General features: G+C 45.0%; 1 protein-coding gene across 1 annotated transcript in view; it reads left to right on the top strand.

Annotated features, from left to right (window-relative positions):
- Positions 1-239: 239 nt before the first annotated feature.
- Positions 240-11,109, top strand: part of DTX2 (deltex E3 ubiquitin ligase 2) — a 35,376-nt gene continuing 24,506 nt past the window's right edge. Inside the window, exons 1-2 of the mRNA XM_090276851.1 lie at positions 240-381; positions 1,562-1,726. The gene's annotated coding sequence lies outside the window, so the exon portion shown is untranslated. The remainder of the gene's footprint in view (positions 382-1,561; positions 1,727-11,109) is intronic.

The following is an 11,109-nucleotide window of genomic DNA, read 5'->3' as shown; positions in this document are numbered from 1 at the left end:
GTGCATAAATAACAAATCGATGTTTCTCTCTCTCTCCCCCTGCCTCTCTATAAAAAAATCAATAAATAAAATTTAAAACTATGTATAATAAGTAAATTAATGAAGGAGCAACTCGATGAGTGAACAGGCTGAGGAAGAATTAGATACACCTGAACAGGTCGGCCCGGCCCCACCCCCGCCCCGACTAAACTACATTTCCCAGAAGGCCCCGCGTCCTGGGCATGCGCATCAGAGCGCAAGGAAGCTACGACGGGGAGTTTCACTCTGGCTGTCTTCTCTTCAGGGTCCAAGACGCGGCCGGAGTCTTGCCCAGGCCGAGCCAGAGCTGCACCGAAAGGGCGGCAGTGCCCTTATCTTGCCCCCTCGCCCTCCTCAGCCTCGGTGAGAGGGGGTGGTCAGGTCACCTGCTGGTCGCCAGAGTTAGGTTTCCGAGGGCGCGGGAGAGACCTAGCTGAGGTGGGACCGGAAAGGGGCGGGCATGAAAGTGAAGGAGGGCTGTGCCGTGCCGGGCCGGGCCGGGCCGGGCCAGAGAAGAGTCCGGGTATAAAGTTGGGAGGAGGGCTGGTCTCGAGACTGGAGGTCCCGGAGGTGAGAGTTGGCGCTGGGAACTTAGACTGGGTACTGGGTGGGAGAGTGAACGCAGGGGAGAAAGCCAAAGCGCTGGCAGGTGGAGGGCGCAGACCCTGGGAGTTTGGGTCGGTCGGGAGGAGTGGACCCTCTCTACAGAACTGGGGCGAGGCGGTGGTGATATTACCAGCGGGCTGCCGGTTAGCGTGTGGGTTCTGCTGGGATCTGCTTCCAACTAACGACTCACTGGAGAGGGTGCTGTAATTTAGAGGACTTTGCCTCCTAACTCTGGTTCTGTGTCCCAAGTGGGGGGGTCCGCCTTCCAGGAAGCTTCTGTTTCCAGGGACCCTGTCTTACCATTGTGGGGGACGTAATGTATGCTGAATAGGATTTAGAAGACTTTTCTGGAGCTGCCCTTTCATCCCGCCTTTCTCAGCCAGCTAGCTACTGGTTCCACTTCCCTAAGTGCCAGTAGCAGTAGAAATAGTGTGTGCACAGACGTTTGGACCCTTAAGAAACTCAAAATATTTCTGCATGCCATTCCAGCTCCTCTCAAGTTCTAGAAGGTGGACTTCCTGGTAGCCAAAATTAGGCTTTAACTTAAACCATCAGAGTAAATATAACTAGGCCTCTTGTTCGTTGCTGTGTGATTTTGGTCAGACTTTTCCCCTTTCTGGCGTGTTGATTTCCTGAATGCCTACACTGCAGATTGGCTTATCAAGTCCTTCTGGGCTTTTCTACGAAAGGGAAGGGCTCAGGTTTTCTTTTTCTTTTTCTTTCTTTCTTTTTTTTTTTTTTTTTTACAACCCTCTTGATTATTTGAGTAGGCAGAGGAAGACTCCTCTACGTCTGCTCTGCCTAGGGTGCTGGAAAATAAATCTGGTGGTTTCCAGTCCCCAGTCGCAGCACACAGGACCCAACATCTGTGCATTCATTTTCACTAACTGCTGTTTCTCAATTTAAAACCTGATCATCTTCTTCCTTGCTGGCAAAGGTGCCTTGGAATTTGTGTCGCTGAGTCAGCAGGCCTTTCAGATTTGCCTGGTTTTTGTTGTCTGCATTTTATATCAAGATGGGAACTCAAACAAGTCATTCCTCCTGAGGATCTGGTGTCTCCATCAAGAAGGGACAGTTTGTGCCAGCTCTCCAGAGAGAAAAGGTGAGAGCCATGGAGGCTTTACGTTGCTGCCTTCTTAATCTGGTTTTCAGTAGAGAAGGTGGGGGCTGAGGAGGGTAGAATTTGAAGTCTCTGGGATGAAAGTGAGCCCTGGAAGTAGGTTGTTGATTGCCAACCCTCTCAAATAAATTCACATGGATTCTTGCCAATGGCTTCTCCTGTTTAACCAGTCTTAGAGGGTGCTTTCTACATGGTTTGCACTTTAAGACATGCTTTATGGGATAAAGGGACATAAGGCACGATTTCTGCATTTGAACTGGAAATTTTGATTTCTTTTTGTTTCAAGAACATTAACTGGGTGCCTCCTTTGTGTGAAGGCCCATGTTCAGTGCTGGGGTACAGTGAGGAGCAACAAGACCTCTGTCTTCTGGAATTTGGTGGTTTGGTAGAAAAGACAGACAAACCATAGACAGTGACAAGGTATTGTCAGTGTGTGATATGTGTTGAGGAGTAGGGACTCACAGGTGCAGAGCCCCCACCCCTCCAGGAAGGGGTAGGAGGGAAGTTTCTGGAAGCTACTAGCTAAAGTGAGTTGTGAATGAGTAAGACTTAGAAAATAGGGGCAGCAGCATGGCAGAGGAATTGGCAAATGCAGTTGTGAAGCTACTTGACATGTCTGGGCCACTGTAAGTAGCCTAGTTGCTGGACAAACAAGGGATGGATGAGGGGTAGAAGATGCTAAAAAGGTGGACAGAGGACTGAGTGCAGAGGGTTTGTGGGCTATGCCAAGGCACTGGGGAGCAGAAGGATTTTAGCAGAAGAATGGGGGGCATTTAAAATTTGTACACTGGCTGGAAAGTGTGGATTTGATTTGATTGGATTATTCTCTTTGTGACTGTTTCCTTACACTATGCCAGCTTTTTCTGGTAAGGGGGAGGTGAACATGAGCTTTCGCCCTTAACTCATTGATGGGCATCAAGAACTATACAGGACAGACAGAATGCCATGGAAGTTGATAAAAGGGCGTTTTCTTTCAGTTGGGCACACCAAGGCATCATGGAGGTGGTATTTAAATGGGGCCTTGAAAGTATGGCTCAGGTGAGGGTGGGTGGCCAGGTGAATGAGATTCTGTGGAGAGCTGAGGTTGGAGGTATATGTGGTAGCAGATTATCACTTAAATTATTTGGGAAGGGTCGGGGAGAGGGAGGAATAGATGAAAGAGGGTATTGAAGGGAAGTGCACTGGCAAATACTGTCAATAGGGAGGGACCAGATTGTGATGGGCTTCAATGTCAATCCAAGGAACTTCAGTTTTATTCCAGAAATCTGGTGGAAGTGTGGAAGAAACAGGATCAGAACTAGGCTGCAGGAAGCTCAATCTTACACCTATCTTTGAGGTGGACTAGAAGGAGAGACAAGAGTTGGGGAAGCCAGTGGGAGAGAATACTTACCAAGGTGAGAGGCATAAAGGTCCCAACCAGATGCTGGCAGTGGGTGCTGAGAAGCTGAGGAGGGAGGAGAGCGGAAGCCATGGTACCTCTGGGGCAGTGGGGAGAAGGGTGAGGAGGAGCAAGACTTCCAGGTTTTTCTTCTAACTGCCTGGGTCAGAGTGGAGCCAGGGAATCCAGGAGGAAAAGCAGAAATGGGAAGCAGGATGGTGAGTTTGGCTTCAGACAGATTAGAGGTATGTAAGGTGATAACAGGAGGGGGACTGTAGGCTAGGGAGAAAAGTCCCTGATTCATTCTATATATGCCTACAGAAGTTGTATGCCAGGGCTTGTGCTTGGCACTTGGAGTAGAAAGATAAATTAAATGGTCTCTGTTGTGTTTAATTTTTACCTTAAGCTTGCTTATATTTACTTACTAAGTTATTTTAAATGAATGTAGTAAGCTTCTGTATTTCAACCACTCAAAATAAAAGCTTAGGAGTGTTGTCCTGATACACCAAGGGTGCAGGTTCGATCTCTGGTCAGGGGACATGCAAGAATAAACCAATGAATGCATAAATAAGTGGAACAACAAATTGATGTCTCTCTCTCTCTCTCTCTCTCTCTCTCTCTCTCAAATCAATAAATAAAAGTTTAAAAAAATGTTTGTGGTTTGAAACAAGAGTATACATCTAATCATGCAATCTTTCTTCCCATTTTTATCCTGCAATAACCATTATCCCCTTGCTTTCATTTTAATATAGTTTATTGTACCTATGTATTTCTAAAGAAAGTAAAAAATATATAGTTTTGCTAAGATTTATTCATATTATTGCAGGTATTGTGGTTCATTTGTTTTTACTACTAATATTCTATGGTGTGAACAAACGACAGTTATGCATCTGATCTTCCATTGACGGGCACTTAATTGTTTCCAGGTTTTAGCTGTTGTAAGTGTGCCGCCCTGAACATTTCCACACACGTCTCCTGTTGTACATACGTGAGAGGTTTTCTGGTTGTAAACTTAGGGGGAATATTTTGCTGGGTCATCAGGTAAATAAATGCTCAACTTTTGTTGATATTGCCAAACTATTTTCTGAAGTGGTTGTATCAGTTACATCCCACCAGCAGCCATGTACAGGACTTCCAATTGTTCCACGCTTTTGTCAACACTTGCTATAGGCATGCTTTTTTTGTTTTTGCCAATTGAATGGGTATAAAATTGGATCTTTGGGATGTTGATTTCTATGTCCCTGAGGCCTAACATTGAACATCTCTTTATAAGTTTATTAGCATATGTATTTCTTGTGAAGTATTTGTTAATGTCTCTTGTCAATTTTCTGTGGGGTTTTGCTTTATTATTATTGATTTGTAGGGGTTCTTTATCTATTAATTCTTTATTCATATTACAAATATTTTCTTCCAGCTTGTAGCTTATCTTTCTACTTTCTTTAAGGCATATTTTGTTGAATGACTATTCTTAATTTTTACATAGTAAAATGTATTTTTTCATTTATAGTTAGTGTTCTGTGTCTTCTTTAAGATATCTTTTCCTGCCAGTGGAGGGGACAGGTAGGTAATTGCACCCAGATGTTACATGTACATTGATTGTTAGAAGTGGCCACTTCTCCCTGTGGGGCAGGAGCAGATGTAGGAATGATTTTGCAGTATACAGCGTCTCAAGCTGGGAATTAAAAGAGGGATAGTGGGACAGGTGGGGTGGACACTCTCTCAGTGCAGGGTGAGGGGCATGAAACAGCCTGGCCTATTCTGGGTCCTCCCCCAAGTTCCGGATGGCTGGAGCAGAGGGCTCTGAAGAAAGATTTGAGTGGTCTGTGTGCATGGCATTATTGAAGCCATGGGAACAGATTAGAGGGTTTAGTGGAAGTGTAGAGAGGGCAGGCGGGACCTCATTTCCAAGGTGCTAATGCTGGGTGTGGCTCTGGGAAGCAGTTGGGCTTCCTAAGGGTGGCACTAACAGCATGCTGCCTGCTGTGCTATTGGATACTGTATATCATCATCAGATGTTGGACAAAGACTGGCATGTCAGCAAATGGCAGGGCATGTTGTTGGGGTGGCTAGCCAGAGACATAGGCACTCTCCTGCTTTTTGGTAGAGAAATGGGTTCAGAAAGCATTTATCATTTATAGGACAGTAGAACACAGTGATAGATGTTGGGGAGGCAGTAGGGGAGGCGTTGACACACCATAGCCCACAGGCCAGGTTTGGCCTACTGCCTGTTTTGTTAATAGAGTTTTACTGGGGCACAACCACTCCAGTTAAGTTTACACATTGTCTATGGCTGTTTTTGTATTATAGTGCCAGAGCTACATAGTTGCAGCAGACACCCTTTGTTCTGCAAAGCATAAAATAACTAGTTTCTGACCCTTTACAGGAAGAGTTGGCCGACTTCTGCCATGGGGAGTCATGGTAACTGTGGTAACCTAGAGGGTGTGTATTAGCTAGCTGTTTCTCGACAAATAATGAATCTAGGTCAGGTCTGAAAATGTTGCCAACTTTTCTGGTTTTCAAGAAGCTGAAAATCTGGATTTTTAAAAAATGGTGAATATTTCAATTTTTAAACATCAGCTCAATTGAAAAAAAAACAAAAAACAAAAAACGGGAAAACTGTGTAGGCCAAGAAAAACATCTGGCAGGCTGATTTGTCCAGCATCAGTTTCTCTTCTGTCTTGATGGACTCTGGAAATAGATTTGGGTTTACTTGTTTCTATGTATTCTTGGTCAAGTTGCTTATCTTCTTTTGCCTCACTTTTCTCATTTATAAAATAGAGATGATACTTATCCCCTGCATTGTGAGGATTAAATGAGAACTTATAGTTAGCACAGTGCCTGGTGCATAGTAAGCTGTTGGTCGGTAGCCACTGTTGTTGTTACTGCAGGTGGTCAGGTTGCTCCTGGCAGAGAAGGAGCGGCAGGTTCTTCATGCTCGGACCAAGGGAATTGTAGGTTACTAGGACCTGTCCCTGGAGGGCTCCGAGCAGGCACCAGCCAGAAGAGGAGCTGTCTCTTCCCTTCCAGCAGCCCTTGTGAAAGGAACAAGTCATGTGTTAATTTTCTTGTGTCTCAGAAATCTAGGAAGTTCTGGGTGGCACCAGTTTTTTAGGACAGTAACACCATCTTGCATTGTTCTTCTATTGTTATAGTTTAGGCACCCAGATAGTCAGTTTTCTGCATTTTTTTGTAACTTGGGGATGGGGAATGTTTCTTGGCAAGGAGGCGCCATGGTACTTTGACAAGGCCTGTTATTAGTTAAACCCCACTGGGGTAGTAGCAGCCATTTAAAATAATGATGGTAAGTAATGGTGGTGGTGGTTTGGTTTATATTTATGATCTTTTTAAAGTGATAGGCATTTTATTTTATTTTTTTAAATACGAGGATATGTTTTTATTGATTTTAGAGAGCAGAGGTTAGGGTTGCGGGGAGAGAAAAACATTGATATGAGAGGCAAACATCAATTGGTTTCCTCCCGTACATGCCCTGACTGGGGCTCGAACCCACAACCTAGGTATGTGCTCTGACTGGGACTCAAACCTGCAACCTCTTTTTGGTGTATGGGATGATGCTCCAGCTAACTGAGCCACCTGGCCAGGGTTAAAAGTGTTAGGCATTTTAAAGAGATTTGTTTCTGAAAACTGAAGTTATACTTTCTCACTTCAGAAAATGAGAGAAGTTCAGATATATAAGTAAAGTCGAATAAAAGGTTTATAGTTTCTCTGTTCAAAGGCAGCTGTTGTTAACAGTTTGGTACATTTTTATTGAGTTTTCTTTATGCTTCTCTTTTACCTAGTTAAAATAATGCTATGGTGAATGTCTTTATATTGAAGTTTTTCTAAATCTTCTTAGGTTGATTTTTAAAATTGATTTTAGAGAGAGAGAAAGGGGAAGGGGGGGGAGAGAAAGAGAGCGAAACATCGCTTTTTTTGTCCACTGATTTATGCATTCATTGTTTGATTCTTGTATGTTCCCTGACAGGGATCAAACCCTCAACCTTGGTGTATTGAGATGACACTGTAACCAACTGAGCTACCTGTCTAGGGCCCTAGATAGATTCTTAATTATTGGGTCAAAGCAAGTGAACATTCTTTAATCTCTTGATACATATTACCCAAGTGTTTCTGAATAAGTTGTATCCTTTCAAGCAGTATGAAGTCTCAGTGTACTATCACCAGTACTGAGTATTGAAACTAAGTTATTTCTACTGCTTTGAGAGGCAAAAGATAATATTCCATTGTTTTAAATTTGTGTTACAAGCAACATTTCTACTAAAGTAGAACATTTCTTGGATGTGTTTTTGTGCAGGATTTGACCTTCCCAGGTCTGTGGGAAGGCTCCTTGCCAGTGCCCTGGTGGTGGGCTGTACTGTAAGAAGTCTTTGAAGGTCATGTTCTAGTTACAGGTCATGCTCACTGTGTCAGCTGCTAGGGTATGGAGTTTCAGGCCGTGCTTCTTGAAAAGAGCCTGAAAGTGAGGCGGCTAGAAAATAGGACTTGAAGTCACCTGGTGTCATCGGTTTCCAATCCATGCTCCTCAGAACTCTTCTGTTCTGCAAAAGAGCTTCCTGGGGCTCTTGGGAAGTAGGAATGGAGTCCACCTCTGTGTCAAAAATAGTACCCCTCGCTTTCCTGGAAAAAAAAAAGAGTACCCCTCATTTCTGTGTTTTACATATCGAGTGGTATACGATTGCATTTGGTAAAGGGTTCTGCTGGAAAACCCATTCAGCCACCTGAATAGTAAGTCGAACCTAGAGAAGGGAAGGTGACCGTCCCAAGGTCGCTGAACACCTGGGAGACTGAGTAGAGCGCAGTGTGTGTGACACGAGAGGAGGGGTCTAACAGGTTGTCTTCATTTCTGCTCAGGACAGCAGAGTGTGTGCCACATAGCAGGTGCTCAGTAAGTGGCACACCCATGTGCCTGAGAGCATAGCATGTACACTTACGTAGCGTGTATTTTTGACTTGTCATGAGCATTATCTCAGGTCTGTAAGCCTTTTGTAAACATTCCTCATTAGGATATTCCATAATTTATTTAAGAATTCCATTATTTTAAGCCCTGACAGGTGTGGCTCAGTTGGTCAGAGGTCGTCCCACAAAGCAAAAGGTCACTGGTTCAATTCCTGGTCAGGACACATGCCTGGATTTTGGGTTCAGTCCCCGGTTAGGGCTTGTGGGGAAGGCAGCTGATTGACGATTCTCTCACATGTAGATGTTTCTTTCCCTTTCTCTCTCTTCCTTCTCCTCTCTCTAAAAATAAATAAATAAAATACAGTATTCCCTCACTTATCATGGGTATTACGTTCTAGACCCTCCCGCGAAGTAGGAACCTTACATTTATTCTACACTCTTAAACCTACGTAACTTTAACAACATATGTATACAGTACCGCAAAATCCCGCAATATAGCGAAAAATCTGTGATAAATAATTAAATATTTTTTAAAATCCCGTGATACAGTGAGGCCACGATAAGTGAACCGTGATATAGAGTGGGACTACTGTATTTAAAAAAACAGAATTCCATTATTTTAAGGTGTTTTTGCTTCCAGATTGAGACTTTTTTCCATGACCAATTATAATAATAATAACTTTCATAATTAACAACACTAAATAGCCCTGTCATTAGGAGCTAAAACAAATTAGGTTTTTGAACTGCAGCTCCCCAGTAGTTGAGGTCGTTGCAGAGAATGGGTGCATTGACAGGGCTGCTATATGCGTGTAAGCACTGTGTTTAAGGGGATGTCACTGGGCATTTCTGGGCAATATCTCAAATGCCTGGCCTCTGGAGCAGAAGGTTCTCCTTTCTTTTTTCCTCTGGTGTTTCAGACCCTTTGGGATATTGGACATTGAAGAGCTGCAGCTCCAGCTTTGGGTCAGCCCTAGCTCTGCCCTCAGGAAGTCCCTGTTCCAGTAGGGAGAGAGACACTGAAACCAAGGATAAGTGGAATGTGGTGAAGATGCTCATGAAGGTGGAGGTCAGAGGGCTCAGGAGGAGGGTGCTGTGTCTGAGTCTGGAAAGATGGACATGTTTGCAGGGGGGCTTATGTGGAGAGAGGGCAGGAATCTAGACACAACTACTGGTAGGATCCATGGCTGGGAGGTGGGAAATGGCTCTGAATGTTCTGGCACTTGCTAGAATTTAATTTGGCTGGACATAAGGTGGAAGGCTTGATATAAGTGGGGACAGCACCCAGGCACAGAAGGGCTGTGTGCCATGATTGCTTCATCTTGGGGTCTCCACTACCCAGACAGGGCGTGGACCGTGGTGGGCCTGCAGTCAGTGGAGACTGAACATTTTCATTAAAAGCTTTAGCTGAAGTTCTCAACAGTATTTCTCAGGCTCTTTGGCAAAGTTCTGGGAGTTGATTGATCTGGTGAGGTGCTATGTGTGCTGATATATAGAAGGCATGTGGTGCCTGAGAGTTGAGTGATGCCTGTCAGGAGGAAAGTCTGGACTCAGGAGTAATTGGCCCTGAAATTGGTCCTGTGATTTGTACCTGGATGTGGTTCCAGAGACTTCTAATTGCAGGCACTGAGCTAATAAACCAGCCAGTCAGCCCAAGGGCATCCTAGGTCCAATCCTCCAGGGCGGGATGTGCGCTTTTTATTGGAGCAGCTGGCAGCTCAGCAGCAGCCCTGGCACCACAGGTGTACTCAGTTGGCGCAGGCCTGACTCATCGCCCGTGTTCCTGCTGTGGGCTCAGTGCTGCCACGCTGCCACTCCTCACCCGCGCTTGGCCCGTGGGGAGGTACTGGGGTTGAGGGGGAGGAAAAGGGAGGGAGGCCAAGATTTGCTGATGTGCCTGGTGCTTTGCTGGGTGCTCTGTACACATCTGTGCTTTAAAATTGGTGTTTGTATCTTCATTTCCAAATGAAAGAAAAGGAAAGCAAGCTTGGAGAGTTTGGGTACCTTCAGTAATGATACAGTGAGTAGAGTAAATCAGCAGTGTGTTGACGTTAGAGCTATACCCTTTTCTTTCCACGTGCTGCTTCAGATCTACTTCCTTGTGGGGCAGTGGTTTTGGCCATTATTGAAACCTTGGTGGTGTAGTGCAGCCTTAGGGACAGCAGCGAAAGCCCAGGGTCTCAGCCTTCTTACTAGCTATGTAAGCTAGAGTCACTGCTATTACCTGGGCCTCAGTTTCCTTATCTGCAAAATGGGGATAAACTTCAGTGTGTGTACTTCAGAGGTTTGTGTGGGAATCAGAGTAGATGGTATGACAGGGAACCCTGTTGGCACCAAGCCTGCATGAGCATGTTGTTCTAGGATTTGAGATGTGGGTTCCTTTCTCCCTCCTTCCCTCTCCCTAAGTTGGGCCTGTGAGTGGAGCCCAAGGTAGAGTTCAGAGTGATCTTTCTTCTCTAAGAAAACTGGCATTAGTGCCAGATTGATCTGGATTTGCGCTCTGTGCTAACACTTAGCAGTGTCAGTGTGACCTTCAATAATAATAATACTTTGACTTCTTTGAGCTTTGGTTTCCTATCCATGAAGTGGAAGAAAAAGCACCTTGTTAGTCTGTTAGGCTTCAATGAGACGAATCCACTTGGTGTTTGCCACTAAATGTTTGTCTTATGCCTCTCACGTGCTGGAAGCTGGTGCTCTGGGGGGACTGCTACAACAGAGGGCATCGACAGACTTCTCTCCTTCAAGCAGCTGCAGGTGCACCAGATCATTGTCCCCTTCCATTAGCGGTGCTTTGAATTAATGTGCATGTGACACTATGTGACAAGGCCTATGCTGGGGCTGGTGATACGGCTGTGGACAGGGCAGACTTGCTGGGTTGCTGTTGGTCATGGGAGAAGCAGGTAGAAAGACACAGAACATCATCATACTCATACATGTATATGGGAAGAGTTCTGGGTGGTGCTGTGAAGAAGTTCATGTGCTGGGGAGCCAGGGAAAGGCTCGCTGAGTGACAGGCTGGGCCTGAAAGATGATTAGAGTACAAGGGAAGAAGATGGGCTGGAGCGACTGGGATAAGAAT

The sequence above is a fragment of the Furipterus horrens genome, unplaced genomic scaffold, assembly GCF_987537825.1.
Source record: "Furipterus horrens unplaced genomic scaffold, mFurHor1.1.pri manual_scaffold_5, whole genome shotgun sequence".
NCBI classification, from domain to species: Eukaryota; Metazoa; Chordata; class Mammalia; order Chiroptera; family Furipteridae; genus Furipterus; species Furipterus horrens.
Note: the sequence above shows the minus strand (reverse complement) of the source record. Positions and strands in the feature narration are given on the sequence as shown.